The 18354-nt window shown below is 44.8% G+C and overlaps 1 protein-coding gene across 4 annotated transcripts in view; it reads right to left on the reverse strand.

The window, feature by feature from the left end:
* Positions 1-18354, reverse strand: part of PHACTR3 (phosphatase and actin regulator 3) — a 212237-nt gene that overhangs the window by 16747 nt on the left and 177136 nt on the right. The window lies entirely within an intron of this gene.

An 18354-nucleotide genomic window follows, 5' to 3' on the forward strand; every position in this document is an offset into this window, starting at 1 on the left:
TATACTCCAACCACTCCTGCATGAGCATCCTTACCTTTCTGGACTTATATGCAAAGCAGCCCTTGCCCCTTCCCCTCCCAAGGGAGGGCAGAGAGCTTTAGGGTTATCGCCTTGCTGGCTGGGCTCTGGGTTGCTCTTGCGAGATCTTGCAGGGCTGTCCCAAGTTCCTGCAATATCTCATGGGAGCAACCCAGAGTCCAGCCGGCAAGGCGGACAGCTTAAAAGCTCTTTCCATGCCTGGAAAACCCTGCACAACAAGGGTTTTTAAGCCCTCCACCTTCCAGCTCTACCAGCTCCACCTGGTATGCAGGCTGAGACCCTACCTGCCCGCAGAGTGTCTCGCCAGAGTGGTGCATGCTCTAGTTATCTCCCGCTTGGACTACTGCAATGCGCTCTATGTGGGGCTACCTTTGACAGTGACCCGGAAACTACAACTAATCCAGAATGCGGCAGCTAGACTGGTGATTGGGAGCGGCTGCCGAGACCACATAACACCAGTCTTGAAAGACCTACATTGGCTCCCAGTACATTTCTGAGCACAATTCAAAGTGTTGGTGCTGACCTTTAAAGCCCTAAACGGCCTCGGTCCAGTATACCTGAAGGAGCATCTCCACCCCCATCGTTCTGCCTGGACGCTGAGGTCCAGCTCCGAGGGCCTTCTGGCGGTTCCCTCGCTGTGAGAAGCAAAGCTACAGGGAACCAGGCAGAGGACCTTCTTGGTAGTGGCACCCTCCCTGTGAAACGCCCTCCCATTAGATGTCAAAGAGGTAAACAACTACCTGACATTTAGAAGACATCTGAAGGCAGCCCTGTTCAGGGAAGTTTTTAATGTGTGACATTTTAATGTATTTTTAATCTTTGTTGGAAGCCACCCAGAGTGGCTGGAGAAACCCAGCCAGATGGGTGGGGTACAAATAAATTATTATTATTATTATTATTATTATTATTATTATTATTATTATTCCATGTGTTTAAATTGTGTGCTTTCCACCAGCCAGTAAGGTTGACATCACACCTGTTAAATGTGCATAAGTTGTTAACTTACTGCACAATTATTTAATATGCATGCTGAGTGTTCTTTAAATATCAGCCGTAGGGGGCAAGCACAGCTCACGGGGAAGGGCTGCTATGTATTTCCATTTATGAATTGCTTCCTATAAAATATCTCAAAGCAATTTAACCCCTGACCACATATTTCATGCCACTCGCTCACATGCCTTTAACATTACATGCAGCTTGACCTTTGATCAACCCTCTCAGGCACATCAGTGTTATTACCCCACTTGGCAGATTGGGGTCTGGGACAAAGACCTTGTGGCTATGTCAGTCTGCCGTGGAGTTAAGAGAGCTATATACTATTACACTGTTCAGGACAGAGTGAAGTTTTTCTTCCGATGTACTGCGGCTCTAGTCAAATCCCCAAATTCCTTTTGGATTTGAATGGGGTTATTGTGGTGCTCTTGCTAGGGTGAGTCCACTCTTGCCCCTGTCTGACCTGGCTGCCTTGTTTCATTTCAGTGGAGGAAGACGGTAGTTCTGAACACACAAAGGGAAAAAATGAATAGGGATCCCTAATTGCGCAGGAGTGAGCATGGAGGAATTCTGAATTGGAGATACGTGTATTTCTAGATGCATTTGCTCCAGAGTAAAAGAGAGTCAAGCCAGAGCAGAGAGTGGCTGATTCATCTTCAGATAAGATGGCTCACTCGGTAGAGCACGATATTCCTAATCTCAGAGTCAAGGGTTCGAGATCCACACTGGGGGAAAGATTTCTGCATTGCAGAGGGTTGGACTAGATGACACCCGTGGTCCCTTCCAATTCTATGATTCTGTGCCTGTATATACATATGGATTCATCTGTATACACTTGAACCTCATACATACAGGCATGTTTATCCCTGCAACATCCAGCAGTGACTAGTGACGGGGTGGGTGTGAGTCAGGGTTTCTCTTCACCTACATGAATTTCAAATGTGTTCATTCATAAATGTGTGGGTTTTGTTTTTTTTAAGTATTCCATACGCACAGGAGTGACCTCTTGCTACAACAACTGTCCTTAACTTATCCTGTGTCCTGATTAGGGCTAACAATGAGGGGAGTCCACACGTCACCTTCAACAAGTGTGCAATGCAAGCTGTGTACACAAATAGTTGGGATATACACTCATACACAAGTAACATTTGTTGAGTATATACTCTGTGTACAAGGGTACACAAAATCTACATGAAATACTCTTCCACACAAATGCTTGCACATGTGTAAAGGGTAAAGGGACCCCTGACCATTAGGTCCAGCCATGGCTGACTCTGGGGTCGTGGCGTTCATCTCGCTTTACTGGCCAAGGGAGCCGGCGTACAGCTTCCGTGTCATGTGGCCAGCATGACTAAGCCGCTTCTTGCGAACCAGAGCAGCGCACGGAAAAGCCGTTTACCTTCCCGCCGGAGCGGTACCTATTTATCTACTTGCACTTTGACGTGCTTTTGAACTGCTAGGTTGGCAGGAGCAGGGACCGAGCAACGGGAGCTCACCCCATCGCGGGGATTTGAACCGCCGACCTTCTGATCTACAAGTCCTAGGCTCAGTGGTTTAACCCACAGCGCCACCCGCGTCCCTTGCACATGTGTAGAGACCGCTTATTACCTGTATTCAGTGTAATGTGTGAACAAGCATAGAGTCTTGACAACATTACTTCTACCCCTGTTCCTTATCAAAAGCTGCCTCTGTCAAAAGCAAGGAAATGAAGACAAAAAGCTTGCTGGTGCACAAAAATACAATTTATCAGACCCTGTGTATTTCAGTTAAGATCTTTGTCAGCACGACTGACTCAAATACATTTTCCAGTGCTCTATGTCGCACCGTGATCCACTAGAGCAGCAATTCTCAGTCTCTCCCACCCATGGACCACCTGAAAGCCTTGTCAAACCGCTTAATAATAAACATAATTTTGTCTCTACAAATCAAAGCGGACAACGCATATTGTGATAACATCTTTCCTTCACCATTGGTGCCATCGTCAAAATTACTGCCGTATTATGAAAACCCAACCAGGGCCCTGCTCACCCACTGGATAAATCCAAACTGGATTAAAACCATTTCACACGCTGTTATCAGGAACAAAATATTAACCAAGTGCAAGGCCAGGGATAGATATTCTTGACTCCTGCAAACTTTCCAAAGACCATCTGAGTGGAGATCAAGATTGTCGTCTGAAAACCTCCAATGCAAGAGATTTCCACTCCTTTTGTTCCTTCCCTGGCACCTCCCTTTCTTTTTTCTTTTACATGTGCAAGACATGAGGTTGTGTGTGTGTGTGTGTGTCAGCCTAAGGACGAGGACCTCAACATAGGACAGCGATTTCTGGTGGCAACTCTCTGTTTGCTCTTGTAATGTTTACTTACATCCCAAGGAGTTGGGGTTTCAGTTCCCTTCCACTCCAAGGATCTTTCAGAATTCAATTCCCAGAGCTTTGTTGCAGAGATTAGCATGCTTTGCACAATCTCCGAAAGCAAACAGTGACATACACTCTGAGCTTATCTCCAAATCAAAGGGCCACGCGACCTGCTGTTCACATTCCCCCTCCCTTGGCCCATATTAAACCATCGCTCCCAGTCTGCATAGGTGCTCCCGGAAGCTTTACATTAGATTACAAAGGATATGTAAACAGGACTGGGCAGGGGGAAGAGGGGACTCTGGCAAGGAGAGGGATTAAATGCCCATTTAAGAATATGACAGAGATAAAAGCAGTACTCGAAGCGCTTATGAATATTTAGGCTCTGCGTGTTTACATGCAGCCTGTAGTAAGCCTCAGGATTTCTCATCTTGAAATCCAGCCAGTCCTGATTGTTTCTGCACACACAAGGTATACACAACATATGTGCAAAGCATATGACAAAATGCCCTACAGAAGATGTGTATCTCCCTTATATCTCCCCCTTCTTTTCTAGATCCCTCAAAAACTACGTGAAACACTAAAGAGGCAAAATGGGCTGTTTCCCTCCATTTGAAAATGCAAAGAATTAAACCCTCCCCCCTTTTTCCTATTCTGCCAGCAAATCCCCTTTGGCACAGAGGTTCCCAAGGCTGGGATTTGACATTTATAAACATGTCTGTGCATGCTAATTCCAAAATCACAATTACTCAAATGGCCATGGCAGAAGGCACATGCAAAAGGCCAGTTAATTGTCTCTAAACCGTGGTTACTACATAATAGGGATACACCCCTTTCTTGAAGTAAATATGGGATCAAGGCTAGTACAGTGGTACCTTGGGTTACATACGCTTCAGGTTACATACGCTTCAGGTTACAGACTCCGCTAACCCAGAAATAGTGCTTCAGGTTAAGAACTTCGCTTCAGGATGAGAACAGAAATCGGGCTCCAGCGGCGCGGCAGCAGCAGGAGGCCCCATTAGCTAAAGTGGTGCTTCAGGTTAAGAACAGTTTCAGGTTAAGTACGGACCTCCGAAACGAATTAAGCACCGAGGTACCACTGTATATATGGGCGTTTGGGGAAGCTTCACAGCTCTGTGGGAGATGGCATGCTTTTCAAGCAGAAAACCCCAGGTTCTGTCCTTGGCAGGACTGTGAAACTTTGAAAGCTTTGAAACTTTGCTCCCCGTCAGAAAAGACAACAGCAAGTTAGAGGAACCGATGGTCTGATTTTCTATACCTATCGTCAGGCAGAATGAGGCAGCCACCTCAGCAGCCGGATGCAGGTGCCATGAAACCACACAGCAGGTGCAGATGAAAGCAGCCTACCTGGGAACCTTTCTAAGTAACATAGATGTCATGAGCGTCTTGTTTTAAGTGTAGGCTGGTAGGTGGTTGAGGAAGACGCTGGTCCAAATTAGCTCAGGGCTCCTTGCTAGCATTCTCCATTGAAGTTGAGTAAACATGGTGAGCCTCCCAGCCCACTCCCTTTAGACCAGGCTTCCTCAAACTCGGCCCTCCAGATGTTTTGAGACTACAATTCCCATCATCGCTGACCACTGGTCCTGCTAGCTAGGGATCATGGGAGTTGTAGGCCAAAAACATCTGGAGGACCGAGTTTGAAGAAGCCTGCTTTAGACCTTCACCCGTGAAGAGAAAAGAAATGGGGGTAGGCAGCCTAGGTGAGGAGCAGTCATTACAGGCTGGGCCAACTCTGTCCTGCTCTCCCGCTGCCCCTGTCCTCCTTGCACTTCGCTGCTGAGGTTGAAATGGCATCATCGGTGAGTTGGGCAGTGGTGGCAGGAGTAGAGAAAAGCAGTTGCTGAGGAGCTGCTCTGGTCTGCCATGATTTTGATTCTTACTTGGGCTACACACTGATGCTACCTTCTGATGGTGCTGCAATGGCCCAATGGCTCTCAGAAGGCTATCCTCAGGCTGTAGTTCGCAGCGCCATCTGTCTGTGGCCAAGCAAACTGTAGCGTGATGACAGCCTTAGGTAAATATTTAATAGGGGGTAGAAATGCAAACTTAAGAAATAATTTTCCTAGGAGTTTATGATTTAAAATAGGGTTGCATGTAACCAGTGCTATTTTTCTAGAAAAGGGGGTGCCAGAACTCATCATGAATGCCTCCCTTATTCTCTTATAATTGCAATGGCGCCCACCTGGGAGGTGCCAGAACTCACAAGCCCTGCATGTAACAGCATGCTGTGACTTTGTGTTTTTTTAACAAGCCCACTTCAATCATGACCCTTTATTCAGAGGCATAACTGCCACTGCACCTCTCAAATAAAATGCGCTGCTGGAGGAACAATCCTGCCACTTTGGAAAAGCGGGTGTAAACTGCGTGTTCCTCTGTAGATTATCAATTGCTGCCCGCTGTAACAGTGGCTCCCAGTGAGCAGCAAAAGGGGGGTGGGAGCCATTTTGAATTTCCCAAAATTCAAAAAGCACATCAGAGGCAAAGATGGCAACCTCTCTGATTCACTACCCCTCAGAATAATTTCACCTCTTCCCTGAAGTATTGCTGAAACAAAACAGCAAATTTCGAGAAAAATGGCCCTTGTCATTCAGTCCAGCCTTAGTGTTGACCCCTCCTTACATTTTTTTAAAAACCTGCACATTAAATGGAAAGATGTATTTAACTTCACCAGGTTCCTGAGCCCCAACAGCTGTTCAAGACACGCTTGGTAAATAGAATTCCGAATGCTCCGTAGCATAATAGAAAACTCCTTTGTTTTGTTGCCTGAATTATGACTTTTATGATAGCACACCTTGACAGTATACCTATATGCTGTTAAAGTTGTTAATTTTTTTTCCTGTTCTGAGAGAATGAACTCTCCAGGCTCAGTAAACAAGGGACTGTCCCTGAACCACTTAGCAGTCATTGTGGAACATGTTGTACTCACTTGCTTCTGATTCCTTTTTTTTTTTTTTTTTTTTGAGACATAAAAAAAGAGGAAAAAGGGGGGGGGGGAGCAGAGACAGAAAAATGAAAGAGAAAATACTTTCATTGTCCCTGAGCTTAGTAAGCTTGTGTCCTTTGAGATCAGTGTGTTCCCCAGGAAGAAAGGACCACTAACAGCCTGCAAAAGGTGAAGCTGTTGTGGTTGTTTTTAAAAAGACCAAGGCTGAGGTTGGAGGGTTTTAACTGGGGGTTGCAACTATGCAAGTATGTGTGCTCACTTTTCATCGGGTGAGCTTGGATGATTCAGTTGAGATTCCTGCACTGGGGGACTGGAGTCGATGGCCCCTGGGGTCCCTTCCAACTCAGGCATTTTAAGGACATTACATTAGACTTACGTTATGATTTTATTGATGGCATTTATTATTTTAAACACCTTTTTATTTGACTGAAGCATTGTTGACTGAAGGTTGTTCTGAAAACTGCTTTGAGACCATTTATGGTGAAAAGTGGCCTACAAACATTAGAAATACAACAACAGCAATAGACAAACTGTAACAAAAAAAAATTATACATGTATATATAATCTGAACATCTGCATGGAGTACAGTGCTTTTATGCATGCACTTGCTTTAAATAACACAACTGTATTGACTTTGGAACTAACTAACCCTCTGTTAGGTAAAGGGACCCCTGACCGTTAAGTCCAGTCGCAGACGACTCTGGGGTTGTGGCGCTCATCTCACTTTACTGGCCAAGGGAGCCGGCGTTTGTCCGCAGACAGCTTCCGGGTCAGGACTAAGCCACTTCTGGCAAACCAGAGCAGTGCACAGAAATGCCATTTACCTTCCCGCCAGAGTGGTACCTATTTATCTACTTGCACTTTGACATGCTTTTGAACTACTAGGCTAGCAGGGACAGGGACCGAGCAACGGGAGCTCACCCCATCACGGGGATTCAAACTGCCGACCTTCCAATTGGTAAGTCCTAGGCTCTGTGGTTTAGACCACAGTGCCACCCACGTCCCGTAACCCTCTGTTAGTTGTGGGCAAAGATCTCAGTCCAGAAAGTTTCTTGGTGGTTGGGTGGAGTGACCCCAAAGGAACCCTTGCATATCTGTGCACAGTAGGAATGCAACCCACGTGTCGGAAAACGTGACTGGTTCCAACAGTGAGTAAGGTTCTTGCCACACTCTAACCACCCAGCCACTCACAGTGATCTGGCCACCCTGAGTTACATGGTGCTGCCAGCCTTTCGGAAGCCCACGAACATGGCATAGCTGCCTGGTGTGCTGCCACGAGGGAAGATCAGCTTGTTGAATGCACAAATCCCAAACAGAGGACCTCTTCCCCAGAGAGAAGCTGCTAATTACCACACTTTTGCCCTTTTGGGCGACCTCCAACAGCACACACACAACAAATGCATGCTACATCTGTCAGTCAAAAGGTCGATAACTCCTGCAGAGAGGAGAGAAAGAATAATTCCCTTGATCGTTAAGGGAAATTAGCAAACCTCAGGAGGAGTTCTGGAGCCAGTTGAACAGAACTGGGCTCTTGCAGATGTGAGAGAGCCAGTGCCACGCAGTCAGTGGACTAGGGGAACTCCCAGGCACCTCCTTCCCAAAGCCCAGGAAGCTTCTGTCCAGCTTAGGGAGGGAGCTGTGATGCTGTGATGGGTCCAAGAGCCCTCCCACCATCTCTCCATAGCCCGTCCAGCTTTGGGAAGGAGGCAAGAGGGCTCCAGCAACCTGTCAGACCCCTGCCACCTCCTTCCCAAAGCCTAGGAAGCTTCTGTCTGGCTTAGCATGGTGCAATGCTCATGTTCACAAGGTCAGGACCTTGCAACATCACACATGTGATGCCCCCCCCATCACTCTCTCAAGATGGTGCCTCTGGCCCTAACTGTTTTCACTGCATATCCCTGGAGGGAATGATCAAGCTCTCTTACTCCAGGATTTTGATGATTAATCCTGGGAGCCCTCCACTGGAACAGAGAAGTGGACACAAGATGTGTCAGAACTGGAAGGAAACAGTGTGAATGTTTTTTTCTCACCTCTTCTCACTTCCCGAATGTCCTCTGAAGGCTCTGAGTTAATAAGTACAGTTCATATATTCCTGCTGCGTTCTTCAGCCTTTTGCATACTCACTGGGAAAGTTGAGCCTTTGAAATCAATGAGACTTAAAGGCCAGGTTATGAGCAACGATTGATGAAACATGGAGGGGACTTGGAGTCGCTCCACGTGGTGGCTGTTACTCCATGGCGTGATGGCCATGTGTTGTGGCTCACCACACGGTTAGCCTGGAAGGGGGGGGAGGGGGGTTTTAACCATAGCCTAGCCTGTAAAGAAAGTTCTGTGTGGTGATGTAGAGAGCTGCTCCAGTCAAGTGCTGTTCCTGGATAGTTTGCCACATGAAAAGTCTGGCCAGATGGAAAGATAGGAAAGAGGGCTGCCACCAAATTTCGTTGGGTGCAAAATGTCAAAGTTATAGCTCAGTGGCAGAACACATGATCTGAATGCAGAAGGTTTCAGTCCCTTGCATCTCCAGACAGAGTTGAGGAAAGCCCCTTTCTGAAAACCTATGAAGTTATTACTTAGCTACATGGACCAAAGATCTGGTTCAACGTACTCTGTTCCTAAATCTGGATGTTCTTGTTTAGGAGAATTTCATTATTTTTTTTAATGATATTTATTAAGAATTTTAAAATTACAGAAAAAACAAAGAGAAAAAGAAGGAAAAAACAAACAAAAGAAAAACAATCCACAATCCACAATCAAACAATACAAATTAATAAAAATCAAAATCAAAAAATAACAACAAAACACGTAACACAACACAATCAAGAAGCAAAAATAAACCACAAAAATTTAAAAACAAATCCAATATTCCCAAATCCTTAACTGTCATTACCTTATTTCATCGACCTCCTCACTCCTCCCTTTTTTGTATTCTAGTTGTTAATTATCACAGCAAATCCTTTCCCTTTTTCATAGTCTTCTGTCATTAAATTACCTTAATCTATTTTAACCTTATCTTACTATAAAAGACCCTAAAACTTAAAACTTAGATCTTATTTATACCAATTTCTCATAACCATAACATATTCTTACATAATTCTTTTAACATTTCTGCTAAAGCCAAATAATTTCGTTCCAACATTTTTCTAACATTCATCAATTTTATGAAACAATCCTAATAATTTTTTTAAAAAATCTTTCTTCCAATCTTCATCCAACGTCTCTTCCTCCTGGTCCCGGGTTTTGTCAGTCCTTTCTATCCCATCATTCTAGCTCATTAACCTGGTAATCTTATGTCCGAGGCCCTTAAGTCTCTTCCATGTCCCTTCCACAACTCTTCTTCATATTTATACCTGTACTTTACATTGTCTCCTGCTCCTTTTACTCGTGGAAACTCCAGCTTGACAGTATTTTTGTCCCTTCTCGACAAATCAGCCCCTTTTCCATATTCCCCACTAAACTCCATGTGGTATTTAAAAACATATTTCAAAGTCCCTCCAGAATTAAGAACCACCACAACCCCAAACATCTCACGGCCCATTGCCAGACTTGAAGAGTCAAAACATCCCTGCATAGAGGGGTCTATCCAACCCCCCATTTCCAAACCAAATAAAACTGTATCTCTCCAAATCTGGCTTTTTCCTAGTTCAGTTGTCAAATCCAACAACTCATGTTCCTGCTGGGCCACAGCTCCCTCCATCTCTGCCACCCGACGTCCAGCAACATCCTCTTCCCTCATCTGATCTGTCAGAGCACACTCCTGTGTTGATTCCTTGGTGGATTCTATATAGTTACCCACAACCTGTCCAAAATTTCTGATCGCGACAGTCATCAAGTCCGTCTTCTCATGTAACTGTTCCAATAGGGCACTTGTTTTGCAGAAAGCACGCACCAGAGCTTCTGAATACATTGTTATGAAGGTCAGAAGTCTGTTCCCACGATCTTAATCTGTTGCAGCTGCAGAGCTCCCCGGTTCAGATTTAGTAACAGTTTCACAGGCTCCCTCTAGGGGAAGAACTTCTATTTGTATCCATCTCTTTTCTTTTTTTTCTTTTCTTTTAAAAGCAGATCTAACAACAAAGTTTCCTTTTTCAGATATTTTGTCAATATTTGTTCCTTTAAAATGCGAAGGAGAACAATGGAATCACTATGTTTCTCTTTTTTTAACTGTCTGTCATAGACGTTTGTCTATAGTCAATGAGCTTCCCAAAAACGTCAGTCTTGACACCCCGCTCCCAGGTTCAAGACGGTGGAAAATTACTTTTCTTTACACTCTCTTCTGCAGGTTTAAACAGTCCGGAAAAAATCCCCCCTCTTCTCCTGCTTCCGAGAGGGGTTCAACAATTTTAGATGATGAAAGTTAGTCCTTTACACACGATTTTCTGAACTCTAGTTTGCCATGTCTTTGCTTTAATCTATCTACAAGAAACGGAAGGCTGACTTCCTGTTTAGACCTTCCCGTTTCAGTGCCAAATTGAAAAGAATTTCTTAGTCCAATTTTCCTTTCTACTCACAGGTCGTTGTTTAAAGTCCAATTGTCCGAAATTAAGCTACTCACGGGTAGTTGTTTTAATAGCCAAATTGTCCCAGGAAAAAGGCAGTGCTCTCCGGCAACGGCTGTGCGGCTTCGCTCCACGGAAGAAGCAGTTGACTCTCAGCACCGTGCCACTTGCCCCTCTTCGCTCCGGAGCCCGTAACTAGGTTCCTTTACGAGTTGGGGGGGTGCAAAAGGTGCCCGCTGAGTCCCATGGTCACAGGCTTCATCCGCCTGTGATTTTTCAAAGGGTCCCCGCTTCGCCATAGCGGGAAAGACCCGTTTTCCGTGGAGCCAGTCCCTCCGGATCAGAGGGAATCCGCCATTGCCGATGGTGCCACCCCGGAAGTCCGGTTTAGGAGAATTTCAGGCAAAAGGGGTGCCAATTGGGATCTGGACCAAACTGTGCCAAAGTTGGCTTTTTTCAACTTTCAAGCCAAAGTAGTTGCTTGGGAGGGACAGATATATTTCCCCCAAAGACTTTATGAATCTTCACTTCTATTCACTGCAAGTGTTTCACCTGTTTCTGCATCAGCAGCAGGTATTTGTTTACTTCCAATTATGGGGTCTTCTTCCTAGGAACATGGGTAACTGTGTACCGAATAAGATGCCAGGACACTGCACAGCCCATCAATCAATCAATCAATCAATCATGGCATTGTCACTGAAGGCTAAGCTGAGAGGGAAGCCAACATTTTCTGGGTTCCCTGTCAGGATGCTAAGCAGTCAGATGGATTTGGCTATGTGATAATGTCAATTTAGAGCCAGGCAGCATTTCCTGGAAAAAAAAAAGATGTTCAATAAAGCTAAGAATACTTTCCTAGAGTTTCTGTACAAAATGCTGACCTAACTCCCACATGAATATGTTTGCATGAAAGAAGGCAAGGATACTATTTATTATTCATATTGCATTTACCACGCAGTTCTTGTGTTTGTGTCCTGTCTTTCCTCTGTGGAGGTCAAAGGGGTATGCACAAGGTAATCTCCTATTAGCACAACAACTCTTTGAGCTTAAGAAATCCCACCTTTGGGACCTGAAAGACAACTAACACAGTCAGTACAAAAGAGACAAAATGTACATTTTAAGAACACATTCTACGCAACACCACACAATGATGTGATAGCAACACCAGCATGAAGAGAGCAATGGCAAAGGCAGAAGACAATAATGTATTGCTGAGCAGCTATCAAAATTTGAGAACATAAAAAGAGCTTGCTGGATCAGGCCCATCTAGTCCAGCATCCTGTTACCTTCAAGTTTTCTTGGGTAGGGAAGATGGTAAGGAAAACATCACCTGATATTTATCCACGGTGGCAAAATGTCCAAGGCTATTACAGACACTGAAACTTGACTCCCCCAAAACTAAACACCTCCCCAGTTAAATCAGATGTGTTATAATGTCATCTTCTTTTTCTTAGGGAACAAGCAATGCTTTGAAGATGGTAGTGTAATGAGGGCCTCACAGTCAAGTTGACTTTGTTGAGACCCAAAAGTCGATGATAGCTCTACCTTTCTTAGCAAAAGAAATGAGCCCTGAATTTGCTTTGAGCTATGGAGATCATAATTTGTGAGTGGGTTTGCTAATCTCAGTAATTTGAGCAGCACAAATGACTACAGAGCCATTTAGGGGAATCATTACAACAACAGTGCCCCATCAAGGTTGTCTATTTACTCCTCTTGGAAAATGGTTCTCATAATCAAACACCCCAGCAGTGACATAATCATGGTGGGTGTAGCAAGCTACGAATCTCATGTTGCTGCTTTTCTGCCGAGGACACGAGTACGGCTCTCCACAAGTCTTCGGGGTGCTTGAGCTATATGCAATTCAACAGGCTAGGGTTGCCTTTTAGCTCAGCTGGCTATGTCTTGCCCAGATTCTAACTAGATTCTTATGCAAGAATCTGACTCTAAACACATAGATTGAATTGGCCTAAATAGGAGGTCCATCAATCTGACCTTAAGTAGACGCTACTTGCAACAAGTGGTAGCTTTTCGTCTTCTGCTCTGTGTTGCCACAAGTGGAGCAGAGCTGCCTTTCAAGTGGGATTAAAGGGGAACACTTCTTACACACCCACTACACCCCATTTTAACCTCAAAAGAAAAAGATAGCCTGGCCATCATCAAGGGACTGCATGGGTGGAAGGAACCGGAAAAGTAAATTGTGCCAGAAGGCCATTGGTGTTGCGTTTCATGTGAACCGAAGGCTCTTCATCAGAAGGAAAAGGCCCCAGCATCTGAAATCGCCATCTCTGTTACTGGGATATCATGCACAATACACCAGGGAAGTTATTTTCATGCTTTCTATCAGTAGCTCCCTGTTTGTCTTTGTCCATGGAGTTTTATTGGCAGGGATACTGGAGTGGCTTGCCGGTTCCTGCTCCAGGTGGATCACGTTTGGTCAAAACTCTCCACTATGACCTGTCCATCTTTGGTGGCCCTGCATGGCATAGCTCATAGCTTCTCTGATTTATTCAAGCCCCTTCGCCATGGCAAGGCAGTGATCCGTGAAGGGGTTGATGAATCCCAAGCCGAAATTAAGATTGTCAGAAGAAATATCAACAACCTCAGATATGCAGATGACACAACCTTGATGGCAGAAAGTGAGGAGGAATTAAAGAACCTTTAATGAGGGTGAAAGAGGAGAGTGCAATATTAGGTTCAGTATTCTTGCAGTCCATGGGACTCTCAAGAGTCTCCTCCAGCACCATAATTCAAAAGCACCAATTCTTCAGCGATCAGCCTTCTTTATAGTCCAGCTCTCACTTATGTACATCACAACTAGGAAAATCATAACTTTAACTATATGGACCTTTGTTGGCAAGGTGATGTCTCTGCTTTTTAAGATGCTGTCTAGGTTTGTCATTGCTTTACTCCCAAAAAGCAGGCGTCTTTTAATTTCGTGACTGCTGTCACCATCTGCAGTGATCACGGAGCTCAAGAAAGTAAAATCTCTCACTGCCTCCATTTCTTCCCCTTCTATTTGCCAGGAGGACAGTATTTAGGGGCTTGTAAATGATGGCACATAATAACGTTTCCAGGAGAAGAAATTGAATTATTCATCTGTATTGGAAAGTGATCACGTATGTGTTTGTTTATATATATTCATTTAGAGTGGCCGTAAATTCCTCTTACAGCTAGCAGCTCATAATGAGAAAAGTGCTCCGAATGTACACTTTGAGACTTCCTCCTCTTCTGCTTCTTTGCTTCTATTTGTTGCTCAGATCAGAGCTCTGTGCTTTATAGCCACAGGAGAGAGAGATTGATCATGTCTTCCAAAACACTCTCCCTGGGGAGCTTCTGAAAACCTCGGCACTTTTCAGAATCAGCCCTGATTTCTGAATCTAAGCAGGAGGTGGTTCCTAGAAAAGGATCCACCTGCATCCTGGACATGAAACAAAGCAGTTGTTACCAAAGCAAGCTTTCTATAGGGGATCTTCTGTACGGGGATCTTCTGTACGGGGATCTTCTGTAGGGGATCTTACATTCCCCACGCCACAGATGCTCAGTGACAACAAGAACTAGCATCACCATCACCAAAAAGAGGACTCTGGTTTGCATAAAAGTTGCACATGCTAATTCATATGTACTGATGCAAATGAAGAAATCATTACAATAATTTTATGTGGAAACGCAATGCATCTTGCCATATTGCCAGTTGCCTAATGTCAATGGGAAACCTCAAGGCCTGTTTTCCCTTTCTTTTCCTCTTTGGCTTGAATCCAATAAAGTCACTGCAATGAAAATATCTTTCTCTCCCTACCCCCCCCCCCGTGTGCACCCCACAACTTCCTAAATCTGCTCCAAAAGACAGATTCAGGGTGGTGGTGAGGGGGGGGGTACACATGGGGAGGAGATGGATAAGTCCATTGTAGGAGCAGAGGCTATTCCACTTTTGTGATTATTTCATTGGAACCTTTTAAGCCAGATGTTGACCAGACAGCCCTCCAAACAGAAGATTCCTTCAAGTATAGAAAGTGCCACGTGGAGCCCAGGCATCTTGGATGCATGAGGTTAGCCAGTCCTTTGAAGCCACATGCTGGCTTTTGCAATCTACAGTCGTAAGAGTGAAATCAGAATGTGTGTGGGGGGTGTCCCTTCATCTTAAGATACTAAACATAGTGTACAGCCCAATAATGACCCAGCTTAGCTGGAGATTCCAACCCCCTACATTGATAGACTTGGAAAGTTGAGAGGACATGCTGTTGCTCAGAAGGAAATTCCACAGCAACTCCAAAAACAATGAAATCTCTGCTTTGTGCCTTGTATTTTTATCTAGGAAATAAGCCTGTTAAAGCGCAATTGGTGTTTCTTTTATTGCCTACTTGAATCCAAAAATAACCCCTTGCCTTTTTGCAGGATGAGCTGTGCACCTGAGGCATGGGGACCACCCAAAAACCTCAACGACTGAGCAGGGATTTCGGGCGGTCCATAAGGAATCCTAGACCCAAGTTTGTGAAGGGCCAGGTGAATTAATGCCTAATTTCTGAAGAAAAGATGGGAGTGGTTAAAGAAAGCTTAGTAAGAGGCTGAACTCAGCTTTGAACCCTGGGTTTAAAGTCCATGGAAGTGTCTGCTATAACAACACTGGCCAATTCTGACTTAGGCTGTATATACACAAGTGTGTTAATGTGAGTCACACAGATCCAATTTCCCCATGTGCATCCACAGAGCAGTGTTTTCAACTGAACTCTGACTCAACATTTCCTATGTGTTTGATGGGATGTATATGCAGTGTGTTATTGTCCTCTTTCCTTGGTTAGTACTTGCTCGCAAGTCCTAAGTTCCAGAAACCTGAAGCCCATTGTGGGCAGCTCTTTGTTTACCTGTGCACTTATTCATCACTTACTTATTTTTGATAGGCAAGTTTTCCAATATGCTAAAGGTAAAGGACCCCAGACAGTGAAGTCCAGTCGCAGACGACTCTGGGGTTGCGGTGCTCATCTCGCTTTACAGGCCGAGGGAGCCGGTGTTTGTCTGCAAACAGTTTCTCCGGGTCATGTGTCCAGCATGACTAAGCCGCTTCTGGCGCAACAGAACACCGAAACCAGACCAGCGCACGAAAATGCCATTTACCTTCCCACCGGAGCAGTATCTATTTATCTACTTGCACTTTGACGTGCTTTCGAACTGCTAGGTTGGCAGGAGCTGGGACTGAGCAACGGGAACTCACCCCTTTGCAGGGATTCAAACTGCCAACCTTCTGATCAGCAAGCCCAAGAGGCTCAGTGGTTTAGACCACCACGCCACCGGTGTCTAATATGCTAGACTTGCACAAAGCAGTGGTTTTTTAAAAACCCAGCACCATGCATATTTCGCTTCCAGCCCCAACAACAGCCCACTGAGGAGTGCCTTGTCAATGGAAGTACAGTGGTACCTCGGGTTACATACACTTCAGGTTACATACGTCGCTAACCCAGAAATAGTACCTCAGGTTAAGAACTTTGCTTCAGGATGAGAACAGAATTCGTGCTCCGGCGGCACGGCAGCAGCAGAAGGTCCCATTAGCTAAAGTGGTGCTTCAGGTTAAGAACAGTTTCAGGTTAAGAACAGACCTCCGTAACGAATTAAGTACTTAACCCGAGGTACCACTGTATAGGGTATGGTCATAGATGGCACCCAGCAAAATGTCACATGTTAAAAGAAAGTAAATATTTACACAATGCACTTCAGCTCATTCATAGTTGGGTAACATGCAATGTTAGGATGCTTTGCTGTTGTTTTCCTTACTGCATTATCAGTGGATCAGGGAAATCTGAATTAAATACGGGGAAAGTGTTGGCTGCTACATGGATAATGACAACATCATGCGGACATCACAAAACCATGCACACAAGGGACACACCAAATACACTTTAAACTCCACTGGGTGCCCAATTTTAGTGTCTCCTCTCCTGGAGGGCATCCCCTGGAAGCAGACCTGTGGCTTGGCTTCACTCAGCAATTCCGCCTCTGCAACATCCTGGACCCAAAATCAAAATCAGCAGGCAAACCAATTTCACACTACAACGTAGAAACACCGATAGCACAAGCTGCCTGGAAGCGACAAGACCCTTGCGTTTCTGGCACTAGAGTGAAAACAACCTAAGCAACTTGATACAAAATCGAGGGGATTAAGGCATTACAAGGCAGAGAGGGGATTGTTGTTGTGAAGGAAAAGCCTGTCAATGAAACCAGAGCAAAAAAATATATAATTGTGCTAGGAGCCATTAAAGAGGGAGGACCACCGTATCCATTAGTAAATGAAAGAGCAAAATGCATGACGTTGTCGCTTGCATCCACTCTTAAGCAGGAGAGAGTGATAGGAGAGAAAAGTAGACAACACCATCTGCTTCTCTATTTCCCTTGCTGTTTACAAGAGCCTTGGCCAATCCAGGATGTAGCTCCTGCAAACCCTCTTTCATCCAACCATCCTTTCATTCATTCTCCCTCCAGGGATTATCAGTCTCCTTGGACACCATGCCATAACATGGCTTATTCAACTGGATGCAAATTCCCAATGAATTTTTGTTGTTATCAGGGGGACAGTCACCAATGGAAAACTGTTTTTCTCCCCAATTCCTACTCAGGTATTGTGCCTCTGGCACAAACAGCACCCCAAAGCAAGGGTTGTTTTTGCCCAGAGACCCTTTATTAATTCTACTTTTAAATGGCACCCATGCAAATCATGCACCAAAGGCGTGAAACAGGCTGCAAATGCAACAAGATGCATGAATTTTATTGCATTTCTCCACCATTCATGCCTTTGATACATAATGTGCATGCATGATTGATTCCTATCTTATAAGATGACAGATTTGCACACATGGATCTGATCACAATAGTTCAGATGCACCTTGTGTGTGCAAAATGGGCCGTGATGTTGTAATTTCCCCCCTTGAATTAAAAACAAGCAAGCATTAATGCAATGTAGGCCAGCTTTATAAGCAGATGAACAGTTTGTGCTAATCCTTTCAGCTGCTGAGTGGACCGTTTGTTTGTTTATTTATTACATTTATATTTCATTGCTATATTTAGAACAACCCCGTATGGTTGGTGATGCTGAGAAATCATGATTAGCCCAAGGTCACTCGGGAATTTTCGGGGTGAGAGAGGATTTAAACTAGAGTCCTTGCGTCCAAGACTTTAAAAATGATTTACTTATACAAAATACAAACCAGCCAGGGGGGTGATCCCTGGGCCTAGGCTGACATTCCATGAGAGGCTTGGGCAGTGACAACATTAGAATGGGGCCTTCTCTTTGGTGGCTCCCTGTTTGTAGAATGCTCTCCCCAGGAAGGCTCACCTGGCACCTTCCTTACATATTTTAGGTGTCATTGCTCTACAATCAGGCCTTTGGCCTTTAGCAATCTTTGGCCCTTTAACGTGGGTTTTTTGGTCTAACTTGTATTTTATATTGTCGCTTTGTTGTTGTTTAGTCGTTTAGTCGTGTCCGACTCTTCGTGACCCCATGGACCAGAGCACGCCAGGAACTC

Source organism: Podarcis pityusensis, assembly GCF_964106645.2.
Source record: "Podarcis pityusensis genome assembly, chromosome: 6".
In the NCBI taxonomy this organism is placed as follows: domain Eukaryota; kingdom Metazoa; phylum Chordata; class Lepidosauria; order Squamata; family Lacertidae; genus Podarcis; species Podarcis pityusensis.